This window comes from Mesoplodon bidens (assembly GCF_964165515.1).
Source record: "Mesoplodon bidens genome assembly, contig: HAP1_SCAFFOLD_806, whole genome shotgun sequence".
Taxonomy (NCBI): Eukaryota; Metazoa; Chordata; class Mammalia; order Artiodactyla; family Ziphiidae; genus Mesoplodon; species Mesoplodon bidens.
The window spans coordinates 90,524-114,808 of NW_027671223.1; the positions used below are offsets into that span (position 1 = coordinate 90,524).

The window sequence follows — 24,285 nt, forward strand, 5'->3', positions numbered from 1 at the left end:
CCCGAGGCTCCGGTCCGGGGGCTGCTCCTCGGGCGCACTCCTCTCTCGGGGTCCCTCCGCTCCGCCTCCCGAGACCACTGGGCCAGAGGAGCCGGCTCTGGGCCCACGTCCCTCCCGGGACCTCGCTTGGCCCCGCGCTGCACATGGTCGGGCACTGCACCGCTGCCGGCCGCCCGGCCACTCCGGCCCAAACGCGGGCTCCGCGGTTCGAGCTCGGAGGTCACAGTTCCAGCCTCCACCCGGCCCACGCGAACCCTCGCCCGCACAGCCCGCTCCCGCGGGCTGCCGGCCGGCCCGGACAGCGTACCGCCCCGCAGGCCCCCGAAATGCTCGCCCGCAAGAGGCCAAGACGGGGGAACGACGGCCAGCGACGACCTGGGCCCGCACAGGAAGCGAGGGCGGGGCGGCGACGGTGCGCGTGCGCCAACACGCACAAATCATGAGGCGCACCTGCGCAGGCGGACGCCCGAAGTCCGCCTGCCAAAGCCCGCCAGGAGCACGGGACAAGTACCCGGACTCCAGAAGCCTCCCAGAAGTCTCCGTGCCGTCAAGATAGTGAACGTATGAAATGTCTCCTTCTCATCTGGCGCTCAAGTGCTGCTGTGCTGCGAGGGTGTGCCGCCTGGACCAGGGACTCCATTGCCCATTTGTCTTCACTCCTGTTAGGGATCAAGGAAAGGTGTGGCCTCAAGTGGGGGCTGTGTGATGGTCTCCAGGCTCCCTGGTCCTTTCCCGGCCCTGGGACATTTCGGGTTACATCTGAGATTCCCCCACCACCAGGAGAGGGGAAGGAGGGTATCATGTTCGCTTAACTGAAACGCTACAACTTTCATTCAAATCCTAGAATACAATAAATGCCCAGCCATGACACAAACTAATATTGCCCACGGAAGGAAAAGAAAATAGAAACTGTAGCTGTTTAGATTACACAACCAACGCATTAAAAACTGTACGAAAATCAGAACGTACACACAAACCGAAAACAGAAAACAGATACCTGGGATCTTACTTCTTATACAGGATGCTGTTTATGTTAGGTAAAAATATCATTTTTCAAAAATGGAATCAGAAGGGTAATGATTTATCACTATTTATCACTGGGGGTGAAATAATATAACTGTGTTCTTGGCCAACTGTTCCTTAAAAGCTGCTAGGGGAAAAGTTAAAAATAAAATCTCCAGGGACTTCCCTGGTGGTCCAGTGGTGAAGACTCCTAGTTTCCACTGCAGGGGGCACGTGTTTGATTCCTGGTTGGGGAACTAAGATCCCGCACGCTGTGCAGCACAGTCTCATTAATTAATTAATTAACGAACACACACAAAAAAAATAAAAAATCTCTCGCCAACCGAGAAAATCCTCTCCACAAATGTAGAGGTAAAGAAAACGGTTTTACTGTTGAATAACCATTAAACCAGACTGTGCTGTGCACCCACAGGTGAACCACTAATGTTTGTGCAAATGAAATCAACCTCACCTTTTTTTTTTATAGCTCAGCAGATAAAATCTGTTGCATACAGGTTCTCAAGATAAACGGGAACTTGCCTCATGGGAATAGACTTGACACCACCATAAAAATGGCATACATTCTTTCAGAGTACATCCTAAATTCACCTGGTCATCTCGGTGGTTGTCCATGCTAGTTAATACCCTTTATCCAAAGGAGAAAGACAACTTCTCCTATCTCTAGGACAAGCACGTACTTATAGCTCAGAGGAAAGTGCCTAACACCTAGCCTAAACTCCCCTGGTGACAGAGAGATAAAGAAGATAGCTCTCAGGTCCTTAACATAAACATTCCTGGGTTGTAATGCTGGCAAGAGACTGATTTAGCTTTTAAAAAGATTTAGATACTTACGAAAGGGACAGAGGAAGTATTTCTATTACAAGCGTCTTGAGGAAATCCTCTAAAAACGGAAATAAGAAGTGATGATTCATGCAAATGAATAAGCACCTAACCCATTCCTGATTTCCCCAGCTGAACTGCCACATTAAATGAATCCTGCACAAAATGTGTGCTTCTCCAAAACTGCTCTTGGAAGTGGCTGCTTAGAGCCACGAATGGTCTTTTCCAGTTCTTGCTGCTGCTGACTGTGGCCTCTGCCTGAATTCTCACCGATGAAATGCTGCTTGTGTGGGAATGACAGCGACCACACCTCCTCTGAGCCTGAGCCTGGCAAACCTCCAGGGCGCATTTCTCGCATTTTCCAAGTTCACCACGTAAGGACATCAGCTACACGGAGTACCTTGCTGGGAAGCGCCTTGGAAGGGCAGTGCGCCCATGAGCACGCCACCAGGCCTCCAGTTCTCACCTCACCCACGTGCACTGACCGTGTCTCAGCAGAAGACTGGGGTGGCCTGTGAACCCCAGCTGCTGTGCCCACCTCAACACCTCATTCTATCCCTCCAGCCCAGAGACATGCTGGGCTCCCCAGCCCCCTGCCCTGGACACTCTCTGGAAGTCTTTCTATTACAAGCTGTCTTGAGGAAATGCTCTAAAAAAGGGAATAAGAAGTACGGAGTCATCCCAATGAACAGGATGTCCAGCAGTGAGCTGATGTCTCTCACGACTCACCCCTCTCTCCAAAAGGCGAAAAACTGTCATTTCATACATTTCCCCCTTTTTAAAGTTGTTGAAGCTAGGAGGGTAAACCTGGACCCTGCGATTTCACCTCGACCAGAAGCAGCAATGGCCACCTTTTAGTTTGCTTTCATTAAGATCTCTTCATATATATGGAGATTTACAATATAAAGCTTTCTCTTTTTGTATCTGCATTTCTATTAAATACAGATATTTTCCCTACTTTGTCACTTATCTATTTTTATTGAAGTATACTTCGTTTACAATATTTCAGGTGTACAGCAAAGTGACTCAGTTACATGTATTTATGTAAGAATATATGTATTCTTTTTCAGGTTCTTTTTTCCATTATGGGTTATTACAAGATATTGAACATAGTTCCCTGGGCTATACAGTAGGTCCTTACTGTTTATCTATTTTACATATAAAAGTGTGTATCTGTCAATCCCTGTTCTTTATCTTTTTAACTTAATTTTTTCCTCTCACATTCTGTTATACAGACACTTAAAAAGATATTTTGTGTTCAAATCTTTCACTTTCACTTCATACTTTTCATCAGCTTGGACACTGTACTTGAAGAAGCCTTTCCCATCCTGCATTTCCTAAGTAGTTGCCTGTGTTTTCTCCTGTTTATTTTGGGTCTCTTAACATACCAATTTTATCAAGATAACTGGCACCCATCTTCAGGATTTGTAAAATCATTTTCCTCTTAAAGTCTCTCAACCATTTTTTTCATCTACCACAACCAGGAAACGCACTGTTTAAGAAGAAAACTCAAGTTTGTAATCTAACAGAAAAGGACAGGCTCTTCTTTGAAGCTCAGCGACACGTCTTAATTTAAAGGCAGGGGAGGGACTTCCCTGGTGTTCCAGTGGTAAAGAATCTGCCTTCTAATACAGGGTACGTGGGTTCAAAGCCTGGGAACGCTGGTCCGGGAGCTAAGATCCCACACGCCACGGGGCAATTAAGCCCGCGTGCTGCAATTAGACACGATGCAGCCTAAGAGACATAAATAATTTTTTACAAATAAAAATAAAAAAATAAAGGCAGGGGAAGCAGGAAAGTGACCGCCTCATGTGAATTCCTTCTTATTCAAAATACAGGTCGTAGCAGTTTACTTGGGCTGCGTCACAAAATACGACACACTGGCGGGCTTAAGCAACACAAATGCACTGTCCGACATTTACGCAGGCTGCAAGTCTGAGATCAAGGTGTCAGCAGGGTTGGTCCCCTCTGAGGGCTGTACGGGAGGATGTGCTCCAGGCTTCCTGGTGGAGAGGGCGGTTTCCTCACAAGCACATGCACTATGTATGTAGCAGGTAGGTGCCTGGGCTGAACTCCAATCCCAGGGCTGCTCATCCGCAGCAGCACCAGGCCGCTGGAGGGCTTGTCACGGACCCGTTGGCAGGAGGACTGCAGGCTGACACAGACGTCTGCTCAGCTGTGGACCCATGGCCCGGCCACAGCCCTGCCAGAGGCTGCCTGGTTGAAATCCAGGTCACGGTTCACCTCCCTCCTGCTTATTGCATTCAACGATGCCTTGAAGACCCCCTACTGCACCAGCCTGGGTGGCACATCCCACCCAGTCATTTCCACATCAGAAGCATGTCCATTGAGAAGGTTAAAATTAGGCCCTGGCTCAGTGCTGTGGAATTAGAATCTGTGAGGCTGGGTCCAGGCATCTGTGTTGGAATATTTTCTCCACGGGACTCTCATGCCCAAAGGACTGTATTGACAAAGCCCTTCTGCTTCACCCCACTGATATTTCTGCACTAGAGCTACAGCCGTTGTTGTATTAAACTGCATCCGCAGGAGGAAGAGAGAGGAGGAGAGGCGACAGTTCTGCTGATCTCCAAACACGCTGTTACGGAACCACACTTGGGTCCACTCGCCCGCACGCACTAAAGCCCATCTACGGACACGGGTCACGGTGAAGGAAAGTGCCGCGTTTACGGCAGGGCAACAAGCAAGGGGTCCAGGTATCTAGGGCTCAAAAGGCCCCCACTCCCCCGTGGCTTTCAGGGAAAGGTGTTTACAGATGGGGTGAGGCTGTTGGTGGGAATGTACACTGGTGCTGCCGCTATGCAGAACAGTGTGGAGGTTCCTCAAAACACTAAAGCTAGAGCTACCGTAGGACCCAGCAATCCCACTCCTGGGCATGTACCCAGAGAAAACCATAATTCAAGAAGACACACGCACCCCAATATGTATAGCAGTACGATTTACCATAGCCAAGACATGGAAGCAACTTAAATGTCCATCGACAGAGGAATGGATAGGGAAGATGTGGTACATATGTGTGATGGAATACTACTCAGCCATAAAAAAGAATGAGATTATGCCATGTGCAGCAACATGGATGGACCTAGAGATTATCAGACTAAGTGAAGGATGTCAGACAAAGACAAATACCATATGCTACCACTCCTGTGTGGAATCTAAAACAGTGATACGAATGAACTTCTGAACAGAACGGAAACAGACTCACAGACATAGAAAAAAACCTTATGTTTACCAAAGGGAAAAGGTGGGGGAGAGGGATAGATCAGGAGGTTGGGGCTAACATATGCACACAACTATATATAAAACAGGAAATCAACAAGGACCTCTTGTAGAGCACAGGGATCTCTACTCAATATTCTGTATTAACCTAGGGAGTTCCCTGGTGGCCCAGAGGTTAGGATTCTGGTCTTTCATGGCCGTGGCCCGAGTTCAATCCCTGGTCAGGGAACTGAGATCCTACAAGCCACACAGCACCACGAAAAAAAAGCAAAATTCGGTAATAACCTAAATGGGAAAACAATCTGAAAAAGAATAGATATCTGTGTCCATATAACTGAATCACTTTGCTGTACACCGGAAACTAACACAACACTGTAAATCAACTATACTCCCAATATAAAATTTAAAAAATGTTTAAAGTGAATTACAAACGAGTGGGGTGAGGGAGAGGAGGTTGAGGGGTGTGTGGTCAGCTTGTGGACATTCTTCCAATTGGTTGGTGGTGAGGTAATCTGAGGTCAACATCATCAACCGGCTGGTTCCAGCTGGTCTGGGGTCTACGTGCTTGTGGGCAGCATGCATTTACCTTCCTCCCCCCTGCTGGGGGCTTCAGTCTCTGCAAAACAGCTCCAAGGACGTGGCTCAGAACAGTATCTACAGCCCTTGAGGAGGAACTAAAGGTCCTTGACTTTGTTTAACGGCTACACTAGTATTATTTGGTCTTTTGGGACTCTTTTCCTTTCTTTTGGCACTTTCTCCCTTCTCTGATTAAATTGTTTGTTTCCAACTCATGGAAGGCTAGGAGGCTAAAATTTTCTAAAGACAAGAAGCAGGCAGAAGACATGGGGAGAATCCGTCCCAGGAAGGCCCCACAAGGTCCTGCTCACTTACAACATCACATTCAATCTGGGCTGTTTACGCCATTTTTGGACAACATACCAACACATCTTAAGATGGGTCCCACCCGACTGTTGCACATTTGGACAAGGTGCGGTGGGGTGGGATTATGCAAATCCAGATCTGAAGACTAGATAAAGCAATCAGGGTATTTCACAGTATACAAGAGAAATTTTCATGGGGACAGAATACCAACCTTCTAATATTTGAAAGCCTGTTAGCCAAGAGGGAGAGTGAACTTCTGTTTTGTTATACAAGGACCCAATCAGCTGTGATGGTTGAAAGCATGATGAACGCAAATCTGAATTCATTTGCCTCCTAACAATGCAACGTCTACAGCAGAGGGACACAGGTCCTCAAGCAGAAGTGCTTTTCCCAGCAGTGCAGACCCTGAGGAGAGCCAGGCTGTGGCAGCTCTGGAGGACCTCAGACACTCTTTGCACGGCCTCTGAGACCTAGAACATCTCAGAAAGTCCACGAGTGCAAATCAAAGAGACACTCAGTCCCTGCACCTTGGATGAACTGATTTGACTCTACGTATGCATTGCTTGGGCTAATTAGAAATATGGAAGTGATCAGAAGACAGAATAAACCTCTGGGCACATCCTGAACAACAGAGATACTTCTCATCAAAGTCCAAACAATAATTCAAAAGCAAGATTCAGAGCCAAAATGTGGAAACAAACCAAGTGTTCACTGACAGATGAATGGATCAAGAAAATGCAGTGTGTATATTCACACAACAGATATTATTCACCCACAAACAGGAAGGAAAGTTTCTAATTGATACAAAGACCATTTATGTATTTTTCAAAGATTGACATTTCTTTGTATGAACAGTGAAAATTTAACAATTCCACTTTTAAGAGGAAAGGTTAGTGTTTCTTTGTAGAAACAATTAAGTCTCAGCAGTAGAGGCATAAGCACACACGTGCACACAGAGTAAACAGAATAGCGCCCCGCTACCTCCCCGCAATCTGATCCCCCGATGAGCCCTGCTGATTCTCCCTCCAAATATAGAGAACCTGTTTACTTCTCTCCATCTTCTCAGACATCGTCTTCCTGGACTACCACGGCAAATTCCTAACCTTATGTGGGTCTCCCGACTTCCACTCTTACTGAATCCCCACCCCATCCATTTATGCAGCAGCCAAAATCAATTGTTCCTCTTTCAGTGCAAACTGGATCAGGACACCTCTCATTCACTGCTTTCCCACTGCACTTGGCAAACATCTGAACTTCTTCAGACCCACGGTTTTATTTCCTTCTCACTCACTGTGTACTGTCCACACTGGCTTTGGGGTCTAGGAAGGAAATTTTGACACAGGCTACCACACAGATGACACGCGAAGACATTAAGCTAAGTGGATAAGTCAGATACAAATGGACAAATGTTACATGATTCCACTTCTGTGAGGTCCCCAGATGGGTCAAATTCATAGAGACAGAAAGTGGAGTGGTGGGTGTCAGGGGCTGGGAGGGGGGTGGGGAGTCAGTGTTTAATGGGGACAGAGTTTCACTTGGACAGGATGAAAACATTCTGGAGATGGATGGTCGGGATGGTTGCACAACAATGAGAATTCTTGTTTTCCTTCCTTAAGATTTTTGTTTTACTTATTTTTGGCTGCGTTGGGTCTTCGTTGCTGGGCGCAGGCTTTCTCTAGTCGCGGCGAGCGGGGGCTACTCTTCGGTTCAGTGTGCAGGCTTCTCATTGAGGTGGCTTCTCTTTGCGGCAGAGCATGGGCCCTAGGCGCGTGGGCTCAGTAGTTGTGGCTCGCGGGCTGAGGAGTTATGGCTTGCAGGCTCAGTAGTTGTGGCGCACGGGCGTTAGGTGCTCCGCGGTATGTGGGATCTTCCCGGACCAGGGCTCGAACCTGTGTCCCCTGCATCGGCAGGCGGATTCTTGACCACTGTGCCACCAGGGAAACCCAAGAAAAAAAGCAAGACTCAGACCCCAAGGGGAGGAGTGGAAGTACGAGTTGGGAGGTTCAGAAGAAGCTTCCAGTGACACTGCATGACCCTGAGTTGGCTATTTTCTTCTCTGCATCTCGGCTACCATATACTTCCTACCCTCATAGAAAAATAACCTGTCTGGAATTGGAAATTTTTCCATTTAGTCTTTTTGTGCATGTGACATTTTTATTCAGAAAAATAATCTGTGTTGAACTGGAGTTTTTTCCATTTAGTATTTTGTACATGTGACATTTTTATTCAGGTAGTGAAATCTCTGGGTCAACAGTGATACCACATTCTCAAGATTTTGATAAGTAGACTAGAACTTCTTAACAGGAATCAAGGGGCAGGCTCTGGACAATCCATGGACTTTGTGACATCCAAAGGTGCCCTTTTTGTGTGTGTGTGTGTGTGTGTGTGTGTGTGTGTGTGTGTTTGTAGACACCCTTTGAAGGGTCGTGAGCACCTGTAGTTTTCTATGATTTTAGCTTCTCCAAATGGCTCTTGGACTCAAAGGTGCCTGAGGGGAGCGGACGTGTACTCCCCCAGTACAGAATTCTGAACGCAGTGTCAGTAAACATTCAGCCAAAGAGCTTTGCCAAATTGCGTGTTTTAACGTAACTTTTTAATCCACTGAGTCGATGTACCTGGGATCTTTTTTTACATACTTATCTCACTCTTTATTTATTTTTTTTGGGGGGGTACGCGGGCCGCTCACGGTTGTGGCCTCTCCCGTTGCGGAGCACAGGCTCCGGACGCGCAGGCTCAGCGGCCATGGCTCATGGGCCCAGCCACTCCGTGGCATGTGGGATCTTCCCGAACCAGGGTACCAACCCGTGTCCCCTGCATCGGCAGGTGGACTCTCAACCACTGCACCACCACGGAAGCCATTATCTCACTCTTATAAGGCTGAAACGTTGCTGCTTCCCCTAAGTTTCCTTGTCCCTCTCCCCACTCTCCCACCAGGCCGTGGAAGAGGAATGGGAGGGAGAGGGAGAGTCCAGCAGGGAGAGGACAGTGCACCTGCTGGGAAGCGGTAAAGAGGGGTCCAGGGTGGGAGGGAGGGAGACACAAGAGGGAGGAGATATGGGAACAGGTGTATATGTATAACTGATACGCTTTGTTATAAAGCAGAAACTAATACGCCATTGTGAATCAATTGTACTCCAATAAACTTGTAAAAAAAATTAGAACTACCATATGACACAGCATTTTCATTCCTGGATATATATCGAAAAAAATAAAACCAAAAAACATTAATTTGAAAAGATATATGCACCCTAATGTTCATGGCAGCATTATTTACAATTGACAACATATGGAAGCAAGCTAAGTGTTTATTAAGAGATGAATGGGTAAGGAAGATGTGATATATATATATACAATGGAATACTACTTAGCTAAAAAAAAATTTTGTTTGAATTGAAATTGTATCAAGTATCTTTTCCGACCACAATGCTATGAGACTAGACATCAATTACAGGAAAAGAGCTGTAAAAAAATACAAACACATGTAGGCTAAAGAATACACTACTCAATAACGAAGTGATCATTGAAGAAATCAAAGAGGAAATTAAAAAATACCTAGAAACAAATGACAATGGAGACACGACGACCCAAAACCTATGGGATGCAGCAAAAGCAGTTCTAAGAGGGAAGTTTATAGCAATACAATCCCACCTTAAGAAACAGGAAACATCTCGAATAAATAACCTAATCTTGCACCTAAAGCAATTAGAGAAAGAAGAACAAAAACATCCCAAAGTTAGCAGAAGGAAAGAAATCATAAAAATCAGATCAGAAATAAATGAAAAAGAAATGAAGGAAATGATAGCAAAGATCAATAAAACTAAAAGCTGGTTCTTTGAGAAGATAAACAAAATTGATAAACCATTAGCCAGACTCATCAAGAAAAAAAGGGAGAAGACTCAAATCAATAGAATTAGAAATGAAAAAGGAGAAGTAACAACTGACACTGCAGAAATACAAAAGATCATGAGAGATTACTACAAGCAACTCTATGCCAATAAAATGGACAACCTGGAAGAAATGGACAAATTCTTAGAAATGCACAACCTGCCAAGACTGAATCAGGAAGAAATAGAAAATATGAACAGACCAATCACAAGCACTGAAATTGAAACTGTGATAAAAAATCTTCCAACAAACAAAAGCCCAGGACCAGATGGCTTCACAGGCAAATTCTATCAAGCATTTAGAGAAGAGCTAACACCTATCCTTCTGAAACTCTTCCAAAATATAGCAGAGGGAGGAACACTCCCAAACTCATTCTACGAGGCCACCATCACCTTGATACCAAAACCAGACAAGGATGTCACAAAGAAAGAAAACTACAGGCCAATATCACTGATGAACATAGATGCAAAAATCCTCAACAAAATACTAGCAAACAGAATCCAACAGCACATTAAAAGGATCATACACCATGATCAAGTGGGGTTTATTCCAGGAATGCAAGGATTCTTCAATATACGCAAATCAAGCAACGTGATACACCATATTAACAAATTGAAGGAGAAAAACCATATGATCATCTCAATAGATGCAGAGAAAGCTTTCGACAAAATTCAACACCCATTTATGATAAAAACCCTGCAGAAAGTAGGCATAGAGGGAACTTTCCTCAACATAATAAAGGCCATATATGACAAACCCACAGCCAGCATCGTCCTCAATGGTGAAAAACTGAAACCATTTCCACTAAGATCAGGAACAAGACAAGGTTGCCCACTCTCACCACTCTTATTCAACCTAGTTTTGGAAGTTTTAGCCACAGCAATCAGAGAAGAAAAGGAAATAAAAGGAATCCAAATCAGAAAAGAAGAAGTAAAGCTGTCACTGTTTGCAGATGACATGATACTATTCATAGAGAATCCTAAAGATGCTACCAGAAAACTACTAGAGCTAATCAATGAATTTGGTAAAGTTGCAGGATACAAAATTAATGCAAAGAAATCTCTGGCATCCCCATATACTAATGATGAAAAATCTGAAAGTGAAATCAAGGAAACACTCCCATTTACCATTGCAACAAAAAGAATAAAATATCTAGGAATAAACCTACCTAAGGAGACAAAAGACCTGTATGCAGAAAATTATAAGACACTGATGAAAGAAATTAAAGATGATACAAATAGATGGAGAGATGTACCATGTTCTTGGATTGGAAGAATCAACATTGTGAAAATGACTCTACTACCCAAAGCAATCTACAGATTCAATGCAATCCCTATCAAACTACCACTGGCATGTTTCACAGAACTAGAACAAAAAATTTCACAATTTGTATGGAAACACAAAAGACCCCGAATAGCCAAAGCAATCTTGAGGACGAAAAATGGAGCTGGAGGAATCAGGCTCCCTGACTTCAGACTATACTACAAAGCTACAGTAATCAAGACAGCATGGTACTGGCACAAAAACAGAAAGATAGATCAATGGAACAGGATAGAAAGCCCAGAGATAAACCCACGCACATATGGTCACCTTATCTTTGATAAAGGAGGCAGGAATGTACAGTGGAGAAAGGACAGTCTCTTCAATAAGTGGTGCTGGGAAAACTGGATAGGGACATGTAAAAGTATGAGATTCGATCACTCCCTAACACCATACACAAAAATAAGCTCAAAATGGATTAAAGACCTAAATGTAAGGCCAGAAACTATCAAATTCTTAGAGGAAAACATAGGCAGAACACTCTATGACATAAATCACAGCAAGATCCTTTTTGACCCACCTCCTAGAGAAATGGAAATCAAAACAAAAATAAACACATGGGACCTAATGAAACTTAAAAGCTTTTGCACAGCAAAGGAAACCATAAACAAGACCAAAAGACAACCCTCAGAATGGGAGAAAATATTTGCAAATGAAGCAACTGACAAAGGATTAATCTCCAAAATTTATAAGCAGCTCATGCAGCTCAATAACAAAAAAACAAATAACCCAATCCAAAAATGGGCAGAAGACCTAAATAGACATTTCTCCACAGAAGATATACAGACTGCCAACAAACACATGAAAGGATGCTCAACATCTTTACTCAGTAGAGAAATGCAAATCAAAACTACAATGAGATATCATCTCACACCAGTCAGAATGGCCATCATCAAAAAATCTAGAAACAATAAATGCTGGAGAGGGTGTGGAAAAAAGGGAACACTCTTGCACTGCTGGTGGGAATGTGAATTGGTAAGCCACTATGGAGAACGGTATGGAGGTTCGTTAAAAAACTACAAATAGAACTACCATATGACCCAGCAATCCCACTACTGGGCATATACCCTGAGAAAACCATAATTCAAAAAGAGACATGTACCAAAATGTTCATAGCAGCCCTATTTACAATAGCCCAGAGATGGAAACAACCTAAGTGTCCATCATCGGATGAATGGGTAAAGAAGACGTGGCACATATATACAATGGAATATTACTCAGCCATAAAAAGAAACGAAATTGAGCTATTTGTAATGAGGTGGATGGACCTAGAGCCTGTCATACAGAGTGAAGTAAGTCAGAAAGAGAAAGACAAATACTGTATGCTGACACATATATATGGAATTTAAGAAAAAAAAATGTCATGAAGAACATAGGGGTAAGACAGGAATAAAGACACAGACCTACTAGAGAATGGACTTGAAGATATGGGGAGGCGGAAGGGTAAGCTGTGACAAAGTGAAAGAGCGGCATGGACATATATACACTACCAAACGTAAGGTAGATAGCTAGTGGGAAGCAGCCGCATAGCACAGGGAGATCAGATCGGTGCTTTGTGACCGCCTGGAAGGGTGGGATAGGGAGGGTGGGAAGGAGACGCAAGAGGGAAGAGATATGGGAACATATGTATATGTATAACTGATTCACTTTGTTATAAAACAGAAACTAACACACCATTGTGAAGAAATTATACTCCAATAAAGTTGTAAAAAATAATAATAAAGTTAAAAATTTTTTAAAAAGAAGAAAAAAACCCCCAAGCAAACTAGGAATAGAAAAGGAACATACTGAAACTCATCAAGAGGGTCTACAAACAACCTATACCGACATTATATTTAACTGTGAAAAACTGAATGCTTCCTCTGTAAGATCAGAAACAAGGCACTGATATCTGCCCTCACCACTTTTATTAAATATATTAATGGAGGTTCTAGTAAGAAAGTAAAGCAAAAATAAATAAATACATAAATTTAAAAGTTAAATTTTTAAAACATTTATTTAAAAGATAAAAGGACTATTCCTACTACGTTGAATAGGAAGGAATATATCCTACTGAATGTTGAACAGTAATATATACTATTATATTAAATAAGGAAAAGTAAAACGGTATCTGAAGAGGAGATGATAATCTAAATGGAGAAAATACCAAGGAATCCACAAAAAGCTTGAGAAATAATATTAGTTTGTAAATGTTTTAGAGTACAAATCAACACAGTTTTATCAAATTATATATTAATAACAAATGTGTAGAAGCTTAAATAAAAATATGTGATGCCATTTACAACTGACCTAAATAAATACTTAAATATAAGCCCAATAAGACATTTATAGGTCCTCTATACTGAAAATTACAAAATGCTGATGAAGAAAAATGTAAAAGTCCCAAACAAATAGTGAGACATACCTTGTTCATGGATTAGAAAATACAACATAATAAAGATGTCAATTCTCCCCAAGTTAAGAGGCTTAACAGAGTTACTCTTAAAAGGCCCTCAAGGTTTTTGTGGATATAGACAAGCTTATTCTAAGATTTATATGGTAAGAAGAGGCTGAAGCATAGCTAAAACAATTTGTAAAGGAAGATTAAAATGGGAGGAATTCATCTACCCAATTTCAAGATTTTGCAGTAATGATGGAGGTTAGATACACAGATCAATGGAATGGAATAGAGAACCCAGAAATAGACTGACATAAATACATTTAACTTGTTTTTGACAGCAGTGTGAAAGCTATCAAGGAAGAATAGACTTTTCAAAAAATGGTACTGAAACAGTTGGACATCCCTCGACAAAAACAAACAAACAAAAAATGAACCTTAACCTAAACCTCCACACCTTACACAAAAATTAAATCAAAGTGGATCATAATCTTCAATGTAAAAGCAGGACATTTTGAGAAAAAAAAATAGGAGAAAATCTTTGGCATCTAGAACTACGTGAATAATTCTTAGACTTGACACCGAAAGTATGATCAATAAAAGCAAACATTGATAAATTGGATCTCATCAAAATGAGTTAAAAATGCTTCATAGAAGATCATTTTAAGTGGATGAAAACTCAAATTACACAGTGGGAAAACGTATTGGAAAATCCCACATGAGACAAATGACTTGTATCTATAATATACAAAGAACTCTCCAAACAACTTAAAAAAACCCAACTAGAAAATAGGCAGAAGACAGGAACAGACATTTCATGGAAGAGAATATACACATGGCAAAGAAGCAAAAAAGATGGCAAAAAAGATGCTCAACATCATTAGCCATTAGGGAAATGCAAATTCAGACCATAATGAGATATCAGAGAATAACGAAAATTAAAGTATAGTGACAACATCAAATGCTGGTGAGTACATAGAAAAAGGATCTCACATCACTGGTGGGAAAATAAAATGGTTTAGCCACTCTGAGAAACAGCTTGACAGTCTCTTTTAATCCTAAAAGTAGATTCACCCTACAACACAGTAATTGTACTCTTGAGCATTTATCCAAAAGAAACAAAAACTTCATTAAGTTCCCACAGCAACTTACACATAAATGTTCATAGCAGTTTTATTTATAACAGCCCAAAACTGGCCACTACCCAAATGTCTTTCAATGGATGAATGTTGAAACAAATTGTGATAAAATCTTATGATAGAATACTGCCGAGCAACAAAAAGGAACAAATTATTAATATATGCAAAAATTGAAATGAACTTCAAGGGAATGATGCCGAGGGAAACATTTTAAAAAGCCAATCTCCGAAGATGAAGTAATTCATGATGATATTTACATATTATTCTTAAAATAACAAAACTGTGGAGATGGAGAACAGATTAGAAGTTGCCAAGGGTTAGACATGGGGGTAGAAAGTACAGCGGGGGATCTTTGTGAGGTTTTTGTGGTCCCAGTACAAATAATACAGCAATCTTGGTTTTAACCCCGAAAGATGTTTAAAAGCAATTCCTAATAAGAGGTGTCCAGATATTTAGCAATGGCAGCAGATTAGAGGTATAGCTACCCAACATGACAGCTTCAAAACAGATGGTACTAATTCAATGCATATGTTAATTTTAAAAAGGCCAATCACAACACTTAGATGGTATATATCTTAACGATATTATTCTAAGGATCCAGCTATACCAGATGGACTAGCAGGGTTTTCTGTACATTCAATCTTATTTAAGACAGTTATATCTTATAATAAGACAGTTAAAAAAAGAAAAAGAAAAAGAAAAACAAACCAACTACAGTTGGATATTCTCATAGGAAGATGAGGTGAAAATATGTAGCAGCGGTTCGAAAGCTTAAGCAGTGGCACCTAAATTTGGCTGCACATTAGAATCATCTGAAGCACTTTTTAAAAACCCTCACACCAACAGTTGGTCATCCTAAACCAATAAAATCATTTTAAATCTCCTCAGAGGATGCCATTGTCTAGCCAGAAGTGAGAACCAGCGGACTAAGCTGAAGGGGATGTTTCTACAAAGATTTCTTAACAATAAGTTCTTTCACCCAATCAGATTTACCTTCCTGCAAAGGGGTAAAGAAGGCTAGATGTTGTCCATACTTGCTTAGCTTTCATTAGCACTTGTGACTTGCCCAAAACCTAGATCATGTTTCCCCTAAATTTCATGTGATTTCCTAAGTTTTTCAAATCCAGGGCTAAGGGGTTTGCCAGGATGAGATTTTAAGTGCTCACACAGGGGAAGTCCCTGGCAAACCAGGACAGAGGTCACTCTACATTGAAATGTAAAGCATCCTAAATAACCCTGCCACTGCCCCCAGATACTAGTCTGTGCCAACCAGTGGAGAAAAGGCATTCTCCATTACTACCACGGCAAATGCTGCTGTACTTGCCTTGGCTACTCCCTATCTTTTCCAGGCGTCTCTCCCCTTCACCTGCTGGTGGACGCTTTGGCAGCTGACAATGCAGATATTTTCAAACTTTAAGGTGAATAAAAATCATCTGGAGGGCCAGTTATAACAGAGATCACTGAGCCCCACTAGAGTTGCTCATTCCATAGGGCTGGGACAGGGCCCTAAAACTTGAATATCTGACACATTATCAGGGGACGCTGGTAAAGCTGGTCAGGTTGTTACCGAATGCACGTTCGTGTGTCTGAAGCACAGTGAGGCCAAACAAACCGAAAGGTTGGAGTCTGGAGCAGAGAAAGGTTTATTGCAGGATCGAGCAAGGAGAGGGGTGGCCCGTGTTCCAACAACCCTGAAATCTCCAAAGGATTTCAGCAAAGCATTTTTAAAGGCCACGTGAGGGAGGGATGTCCCAGGGAATGTGATCAGCTCGTGCACAATCATCTGACTGGCTGATGTCGAGGCCACAGGGCAGGTAACATTATCCATCCTTAGGTGCCAGGAGGTCTGGGGGCTGTGTGCTCATGATCATCAAAGAGTTAATTTCTTCCATTGGGTGGTGGTTTTTAGCATCTGAAAACTCAAGAAATATGTCTGAGATACTATTATCTGAGGACTTCAGAGAGGAACTACAGCAGAGGCTATGGGGGATGGGTCTGTCCTAGGAAGGCCCCATAGGGTACTGCTTGGTTACAAGGTGACCATACTTTGAGAACCACTGCTCTAGTGGCTTGGAATGTTAAAGTAATGGAAGAATCCCTTCCCAGATCTAGATTCTAGTATCACCAGCTATTTTGGTGAGGGGAAGGGTAAGTTTTGTCCTTGTTTGGACTTCTTGTTCATTTATACCAAAGCCTATTTGAGGCAGTGCACTCGGCAGTCCTGCAGATCTGTCTTTGGCTTCAACAGTGTTTGGAATGAACAGACCCAGGGACGCTCCTTGCTCCAGCCCCCGACCACACTCCAACATTTCTTCGTGTCGCAACCTTTGGAATCAGCCACTCAGCTATCCTCAGCCTCCAGGACAGGCCAACACCGTTTTTGGAGCTTAGCTCCTTATCACTGATCAACCACGAGTTCCCAGGTTCGTCAGAATTATTCCATCGAGGTGGAGGCCGCCATCCACCGCCTGTTCAACATGCATCTGTGGACACTTACCTCTCTCTAAGCTTCTATTTCCACAGCAACAGTGGGACTCTGGACAATGGGGGCCACATTTTTCGCCAACTGGCTGAAGAGAAGTGTGAGGGCGCCCAGCGACTCTTGAAAATGCAAAACAAGTGCTGCGGCCGCGCCCTCTTCCAGGATGCGCGGAAGCCTTCTCAAGATGAGTGGGGTAAAACCCAGGACACTGTGCAAGCCGCCATTCTTAGGGAGAAGAACCTGAACCAGGCACTATCGGATCTGCGTGCCCTGGGTCCTGCCCGCGCAGACTCTCACCTCTGTGACTTCCTGGAGAGCCGCTTCCTGGAGGAGCAGCTGAAACTCATCAAGAAGATGGGCAACCACCTGACCAACCTCCGCAGGCTGGCTGGTCCGCAGGCTGTGCTGGGCGAGTATCTTTTCGTGGAGAGCCGCTTCCTGGAGGAGCAGCTGAAACTCATCAAGAAGATGGGCAACCACCTGACCAACCTCCGCAGGCTGGCTGGTCCGCAGGCTGGGCTGGGCGAGTATCTTTTTGAAAGGCTCACGCTCGAGCACAAACAGGAGTCTCTGAAGTCCAGCGGCCTCTGAGGAGCCCCTCTGGCGTCAGAGCTTCTGCCCGAAGCCCAGCTCTGCAGCCACTAGGCAGCTTTGTAACCGCCCTGGAGCACTCTCCCAAGCCTTGGACCAAATGGAAACAATAACGCTTTTTGCAGAAGGAAAAAAAAAGCCTATTTGAAACACAAACAGAATAAAGAGAAAAAAAGAAATATATATATATATATATATATATATATTCATGTTCTTTTAACATATGAATTGCCCTACTTTATCTGTGTGAAATACGTTTGTTCCCGTTATTGGGCTGGTTCTCAAGCTTTGCTGCTCGTATGAATTACCTAAAGAGCTCTTTTTTTTTTTTAGTATTAAATATTTTTTTAATTAGTTTCTGCTTTATAACAAACTGAATCAGTTATACATATACATCTGTTCCCATATCCCTTTCCCTAAAGAGCTTTTAAGAGAAACTTTGGTGTCTGGGTCCCAGCCCCAGAGATTTTGATTCAGTAGGTCTAGGGAGGAGCCTGGGCACGGGGAGGTCTCAGAGTTCCCCAGGTGATTCTAATATGCAGCAACTTTGTGAACCACCTCTTGGCTTCAATCCAGCTAGTGATCAGATATTAAATCTAAGACACATGGGCTAGTGCGTGAGCTCTGCTGCTAGGCGTGTTCCATTTTCTTCCTCCTGGAAGATTCGTGCCAGGGAAAATGATTGATAGTTGTGTTACTTCTCTGAAATGGATAGAAATTTCCAATTAGCGTGAACAGGGGAGGGTGAATGGGTGAATGCAATAAGGTGTATCATTTATGTATTTCCCTATGTGTATGGCTAGAAGCTTTTGCAACTGACGTCTGCCCTACTTTTCATGCGAATGGTAGTGCTTGTCCTCCTAATGCAGCTGTAAACTTTATAAGCCCATAGGTAGACAGCATCACAAAATATTTACCCCTCCCCACTGGCCCACTCTCAAGCTTCACTCCCCTTCCCCAATACACAAATGTACATCAGTGTGCTTGAGACCAACATCAACATACTGACCGTCAATTCTTCTACTTTGCAGCTTCCCTCTTATCAGGAGGTGTCAGCATTTAGTGCCCAGAGGAGGCATTTCCAGTCATCTCAGCTTAGAGGTCAAATATCCAAATATCCAAAGTAAAAAAGGTTAAAGAAAAGAAGAAGAAGAAGAAAGCAAGGAAGAAAAGAAGGAAACAATTTTCTTATCTCATAGTAATAAGGCAGTTTTCCTTAAAAAAAAATAAAGACTTAAGCCTTAAATTCTCTTTCCTAATCAAAATGTGCTTTTCCGTCTTTAGACTATTCCTCTTATATCCTGTATTATTCATGATGTTTAATTCTTGAAATAGCACATGGCTGAAAACAGAAGCTAACCTCTTGTCCACTATGAATTAAATCTTCTTTTCCTAGGACCCGTCTACAATGTACAGTTTGGGGTTTGCCAACATAATTATTTTCTCTGAAATAAGGTACAGCATTTTGCCTTTTCAATATATAGTTATACAATACATTGTTAACACAACATAGTTAATATAGTCAATACAACTATAACACACATGATATGATGCCACTTTGGTGATTTTCTTCATCCATGTAATTCTGAAATTTGACAGTATAGTTTTCATATTCTAATGAGCTGAGTATTACCTTTGCAAGGATAGAAAAATAAAATAAATTCATAATATTCTTGTGTGGTTTGCCCCTGGGGTGGATTACCATAATGGGGGCATATTTGAGCCTTTCTCCAAGTCATTAAAAAACCTCCAGCGAGTAGCCCCTTGTCCTCTCCAGGAAACTGCGGGAAGGTATCTTTAATCACAATAATCCTGGGGGGAGAAATCTCGGAAATAAGACATCTGCTTCTGTGCCTTGTTGTTTTGCAGAATAGCAATGATTGCTTTAGCAGCTTCTATTGCCATATGTGTATAGTAAGTAAATGAACATAAAATTGAATGAACGCATAAAAGAAGGATAAACCCACCCAGTTTAACAAATCCACTCTCTCACCTGCTGTGCCCTGAAACGTGAAAGAAAGAATCACGGGATCATAAGGATTCATAAAGTAACAGTCTCTGTTAACAATATTGACAGGAGGTATAAGGATGATTTGTCTGATGTGGGACCAACAGCTTAACTGCTTAATTCTTTTTTTTAAGGGCAAATCATTCATTTATTGTTTAAAGATTGCAAGACAACATCCGAATTTTTGTAGCACAACTTAAATGTTTTACTTTTTTGATAAAGCAGAGTATAATAGAAAAACAATTAGTTTCCAGTAATATCTATATTTCTATTCAGAATTAAGTCTTCCACAGACATGTAACCTGGAAACAAAAGCCTGTTCCAATAAGCAAAGCTTCAACAGAGCGGCTACTTTTCGGGCCAGGGAAAGGTTCATCCCTATAGGATGATGATGTGCTGTGTAAAATGGCTGCAAGGTCACAGCCTTGAGGGCGTTGGAAGTCTGTTATCCTATTCCACATTAAGTAGTTTGGTGAACTTCAAATGACCGTTCGTCTGCAACCAAGCTGCCAACCTTTAACTGATATTTCAAACAGGTAAAAAATAAATGAAAAGAAATCCCTACACTGATGTTCCTCGATTTACACTGTTAAATGGTTCATTAACATGTAATTCTGGCTAAGAATTACATTTGAGACTCCTTGCTCAGATTTTGGTTAACAGTACTAATCTTTAGAAATTCAAGTTCTTATTAATCAATAATTTGTCAGCTAGGATACATTCAGGCATCAGCTGCAACTACAGAATAGGTGCACTGCCTCAGCGCTTTGGAAAGACATAATCTACAACACTACTAGCAGACAAAATATCTGTTACTAGACAGCATATGTGCAGTACAGCAAGACAAAAACATATATTCATATGTGCCGCGGACCAGCCGGAGAAAGAGGATTTCACCGGCCAGGGTCAGAAGGGACGGGGTAAGGAACTGAAGTAGCACCGACGAATGGGGTCAGAAGGACCAAGACAACTGATGGTTGCAAGGCAAGTTTTATTATGCTACGGTTGCAGATTATATAGACTAGAAATGGAAGGTTGCCAGATGGTGGTTTACATTATCTATAGACTGTCTTGGCTCAAGGTTAACTTCCCTGGGAGAAAACCCATAAGCCCAGAATCATCCAAAATAACCTGCATGTGCAAGGGGGAGACAGCTTTGCTTGTCTCATTTTACATTCTTTCTGATTTCTGGGCCCTGGTGATTTATCTCCCATGGAATGGAACAAGGAAGGGAACAAGTAGGGACAGTCCCTTCGAGCAGCAGCGGCATGCCTGGCATGTCCATAGCCTGATCTCAAGGCTGACTGTTTCCCTCAGTTCCCCCTTTTTTATTTTTTAATTTTTGCTGCAAAATAATTCCATGAAGCGTAGTGCCGAGAGTAGTATATTGTTGCATGAGGATACGAAACAGACATGAGAAGATTATTATCAAAAATAGGCAAATTATGGCCAGGGTAATAAATCCTGACAACCCTCCAGTAATCCACGACTGAGGGTTTAACCACTTTAAATGGTCCAGTAAAGTTTTAATTACATCTTCTTGCCAAATATCATCAAGATGTGCATTTTGCATATCCTGAATTTCAGCATTTAATTTCTTAAGGTCAAGACTAATATTATTATCTGACCAAACACTCAGCAGATGCATTTTTACTTTTTCCCATTCCCAAATACAGTCATTGTACTTGTAAGGAGTAACACAAATCCATGTATACTTTTCATGACAAGCTAAACGCATCCTCAATTTTAATGCTGCCATCTGATCTCCAATCCCCCAAATTGCGTTTTTAAATTCATCTAACTTGTTATTCATCTGTAAATCTATGTGACTTTGTAAAGATAAAGCAAGACTGGTATTTTGAGATAATTGATTAGCAAAGTGAGCATGATTAATACTCTGTGAAAGAGCAAGACAGGCAGTAGCCGCGGTAGCAGACAGAGCAGCCAAGGCAAGTAAACTTACTATTAGCCACCCAATAAAGTGTCTCCTTCTCTGCAAGGCTTTAGAGAGTTCCACCCATGCCTGTACTCCAGTATCTTCCTACCAAGGTTCTCTCAGATGTACAGGCACCATAACATATATGGGTTACTTTAGTATAAGCACAGATTGTGTTCCTGCAGAAGGGAACACACAACTGTAAAAATACAATGAACACAGCTAATATTATATCCTCCTTTGGAAGAATTACCAATGCTAATAGAACCAATCAAAAGTGTATATGGAGGAGCAACACAAGTTATAACAGGTGTATTGGAATAAGTTAGAGCTAGTTTCCATATACCCCAGTTCTTTTGAAATGCGATAAACCTATCTATGACGGGAATACAAGAGATAAGAATTTACCCCTTGGTATAATCTATAGTACACCATATTTGGTTATTATTCCAAGATGCATTGCAACATTCAAAATTGGATCCAGGAAAGTTAATGGTCATAAAAGGAGGAAATGGATTTTTTGATTTTCTCTTAAGAATAGTAACCATATGTCCAGCCATAAGTATCCCTTGTCCTCCAAGTAAACGCTTCATACACAAATAATTTCCTGAATCTTCACCTGTAACCTTGGCTATAGTAATAGCGGAATCCCTAAGTGGTGAGGCGTATGAGATTTGACCTCTAATATTAATAGGTTGCCCCTTTTTATAGCAAATGATGGTATCCTTAAGATCCTCTCGTCGGCTGGTAGCCGGGCATGTAAGAGTAATGTTGGTTCCTGTAAAACGAAGGATGCCTGGAGAGCCTGATAAACTAATTGATTGATCCATTCCCTCATAAACATCTGTATGCTCATAACTAATAGCCTTTACACATCCAGTTTCCAGATTCAATGGGCTAAGACAGACAGGATAGGTACTAAACCAGTTAGTATAATTTACAGACATATTGATTTGTTTTATATTCCCAATAAGAGGCCCATAAACAGTATCATTGTAAAATACAGGAAACTCTGCTTCAGACCAAGATATGGGTTTTAATAGTGGAGGATCAGGTACATAGGCCCAGTAAGTTGCTGCATTAACAGAGGGAACACATGAAATGGTTGCCAACATAGCCAAAAATAAAGTCACAGGTGTAACAGGATTATTCTGTTGTTTCACTAACTCTAGAGCTCGTGAAACCAATTGTTTAATTTGTCCCCAAGTTGGAACATCACTCCTTTGAGTCGTCCTGGCAAGTGGTCTCCTCTTCTTCTTCTTTTGCTGAATCAACACTGTCAAATTTTCGGGAGAGATGCAGAGCTTCTTCATCTTCTGAACTAGTTGTGAGCTGTGGCGAGCCATCTATTTGCTTGACTAAGCAAGCGCTCAGGAAGCCAGAGAGGTCCAGGAGCTGATCTGGGAAATATACACACGTGACCACGTCCCCAAATCAACACAGGATCAGGACCACGCCAAGTGCTGGTTAGCGGATCTTTCCCGAGGACCTCCAGAGACTGAAAGGCCAATCTTGGCTCAGCCACCAACCTTTCCCCTGTCAACAGTGAGAAAATTTAAAATAAACAGAGCATGATTTATAAGGTTATGTAGTGTTGTTCTATATAATTCCCCCATTTTTATTTTTTCAATAGTTAGCTTTAAAGATCTATTTGCACGTTGTATAATACCTTGTCCTTGAGGGTTACATGGAATGCCTGTAATATTGGTAATTTGTAATGAATTACAAAATGTTGCAAAGCAACACTAGTGTAAGTGCGCCCATTGTCTGTTTTAATAATTTTGGGAAGGTTCATGAAAGCAAAACAGTGTAATAAATGAGTGATGACATGTTTAGTAGCTTCTCGGGTCTGTGCTGTAGCACAGAGGAAACCAGAATAAGTATCAATAGTGACATGAACAAACTGTAATTTCCCAAAAGACGGGATATGAGTAACATCCATTTGCCATAAATGACTAGGTAATAATCCACGAGGATTAACACCATAATGTGGAACAGGAAGGTGAGGTAAGCACTGTGGGCATTGCTTAACAATTTGTCAGGGCAGCTTCACGAGTAAGGGAAAATTGTTTGCGTAATGTAGCTGCCGACTGATGGTGTAAAGCATGCGATTGTTGTGCTGCTTGTGAAGCAGTTTGATCATAACTTACCATAATATGAGGGTGTCCAGGACATGGACCATGAGTATCAACAGTATGAAGATAATGAATGCAATACCTTAGCCATTCTTGACAGCATGACGAACGGAAAGGAGGAGGACGGTAAATTGGGATACGTCCTGCTTTAGGGAAAAGAGATTGAGGAGGAAGAGTAACTTTAACTTTATTTTTGGGAGGAAAATGCACAGGATAAAGATCACGTTTAGATCGAGTTAAAACATCTGCAGTCCCATTCATTTTAGACAATGGACCAGACAAGTTAGAATGAGCACGGATATGCAGAGCTGCAACAGGACCATCGTGGGAACGAATAAGCTGTTGAAGCAAACGAAAAGACGATGATAATTCAGGGTCATTAGTATATCCTCTGGTCGCAGTCTCCAGAAGAAATAATAAGCTAATAAGATATTTACTATCAGAAAACAAA

General features: G+C 42.1%; 1 pseudogene across 1 annotated transcript in view; it reads left to right on the forward strand.

The window, feature by feature from the left end:
• The window catches only part of LOC308611689 (ferritin light chain-like), a 29,001-nt pseudogene extending 6,477 nt beyond the window's left edge, over positions 1 to 22,524 (forward strand). Inside the window, exons 2-3 of the transcript in view lie at positions 17,106 to 17,577; positions 22,491 to 22,524. The product of the transcript in view is annotated as a ferritin light chain-like (transcript). The remainder of the gene's footprint in view (positions 1 to 17,105; positions 17,578 to 22,490) is intronic.
• Positions 22,525 to 24,285: the final 1,761 nt, after the last annotated feature.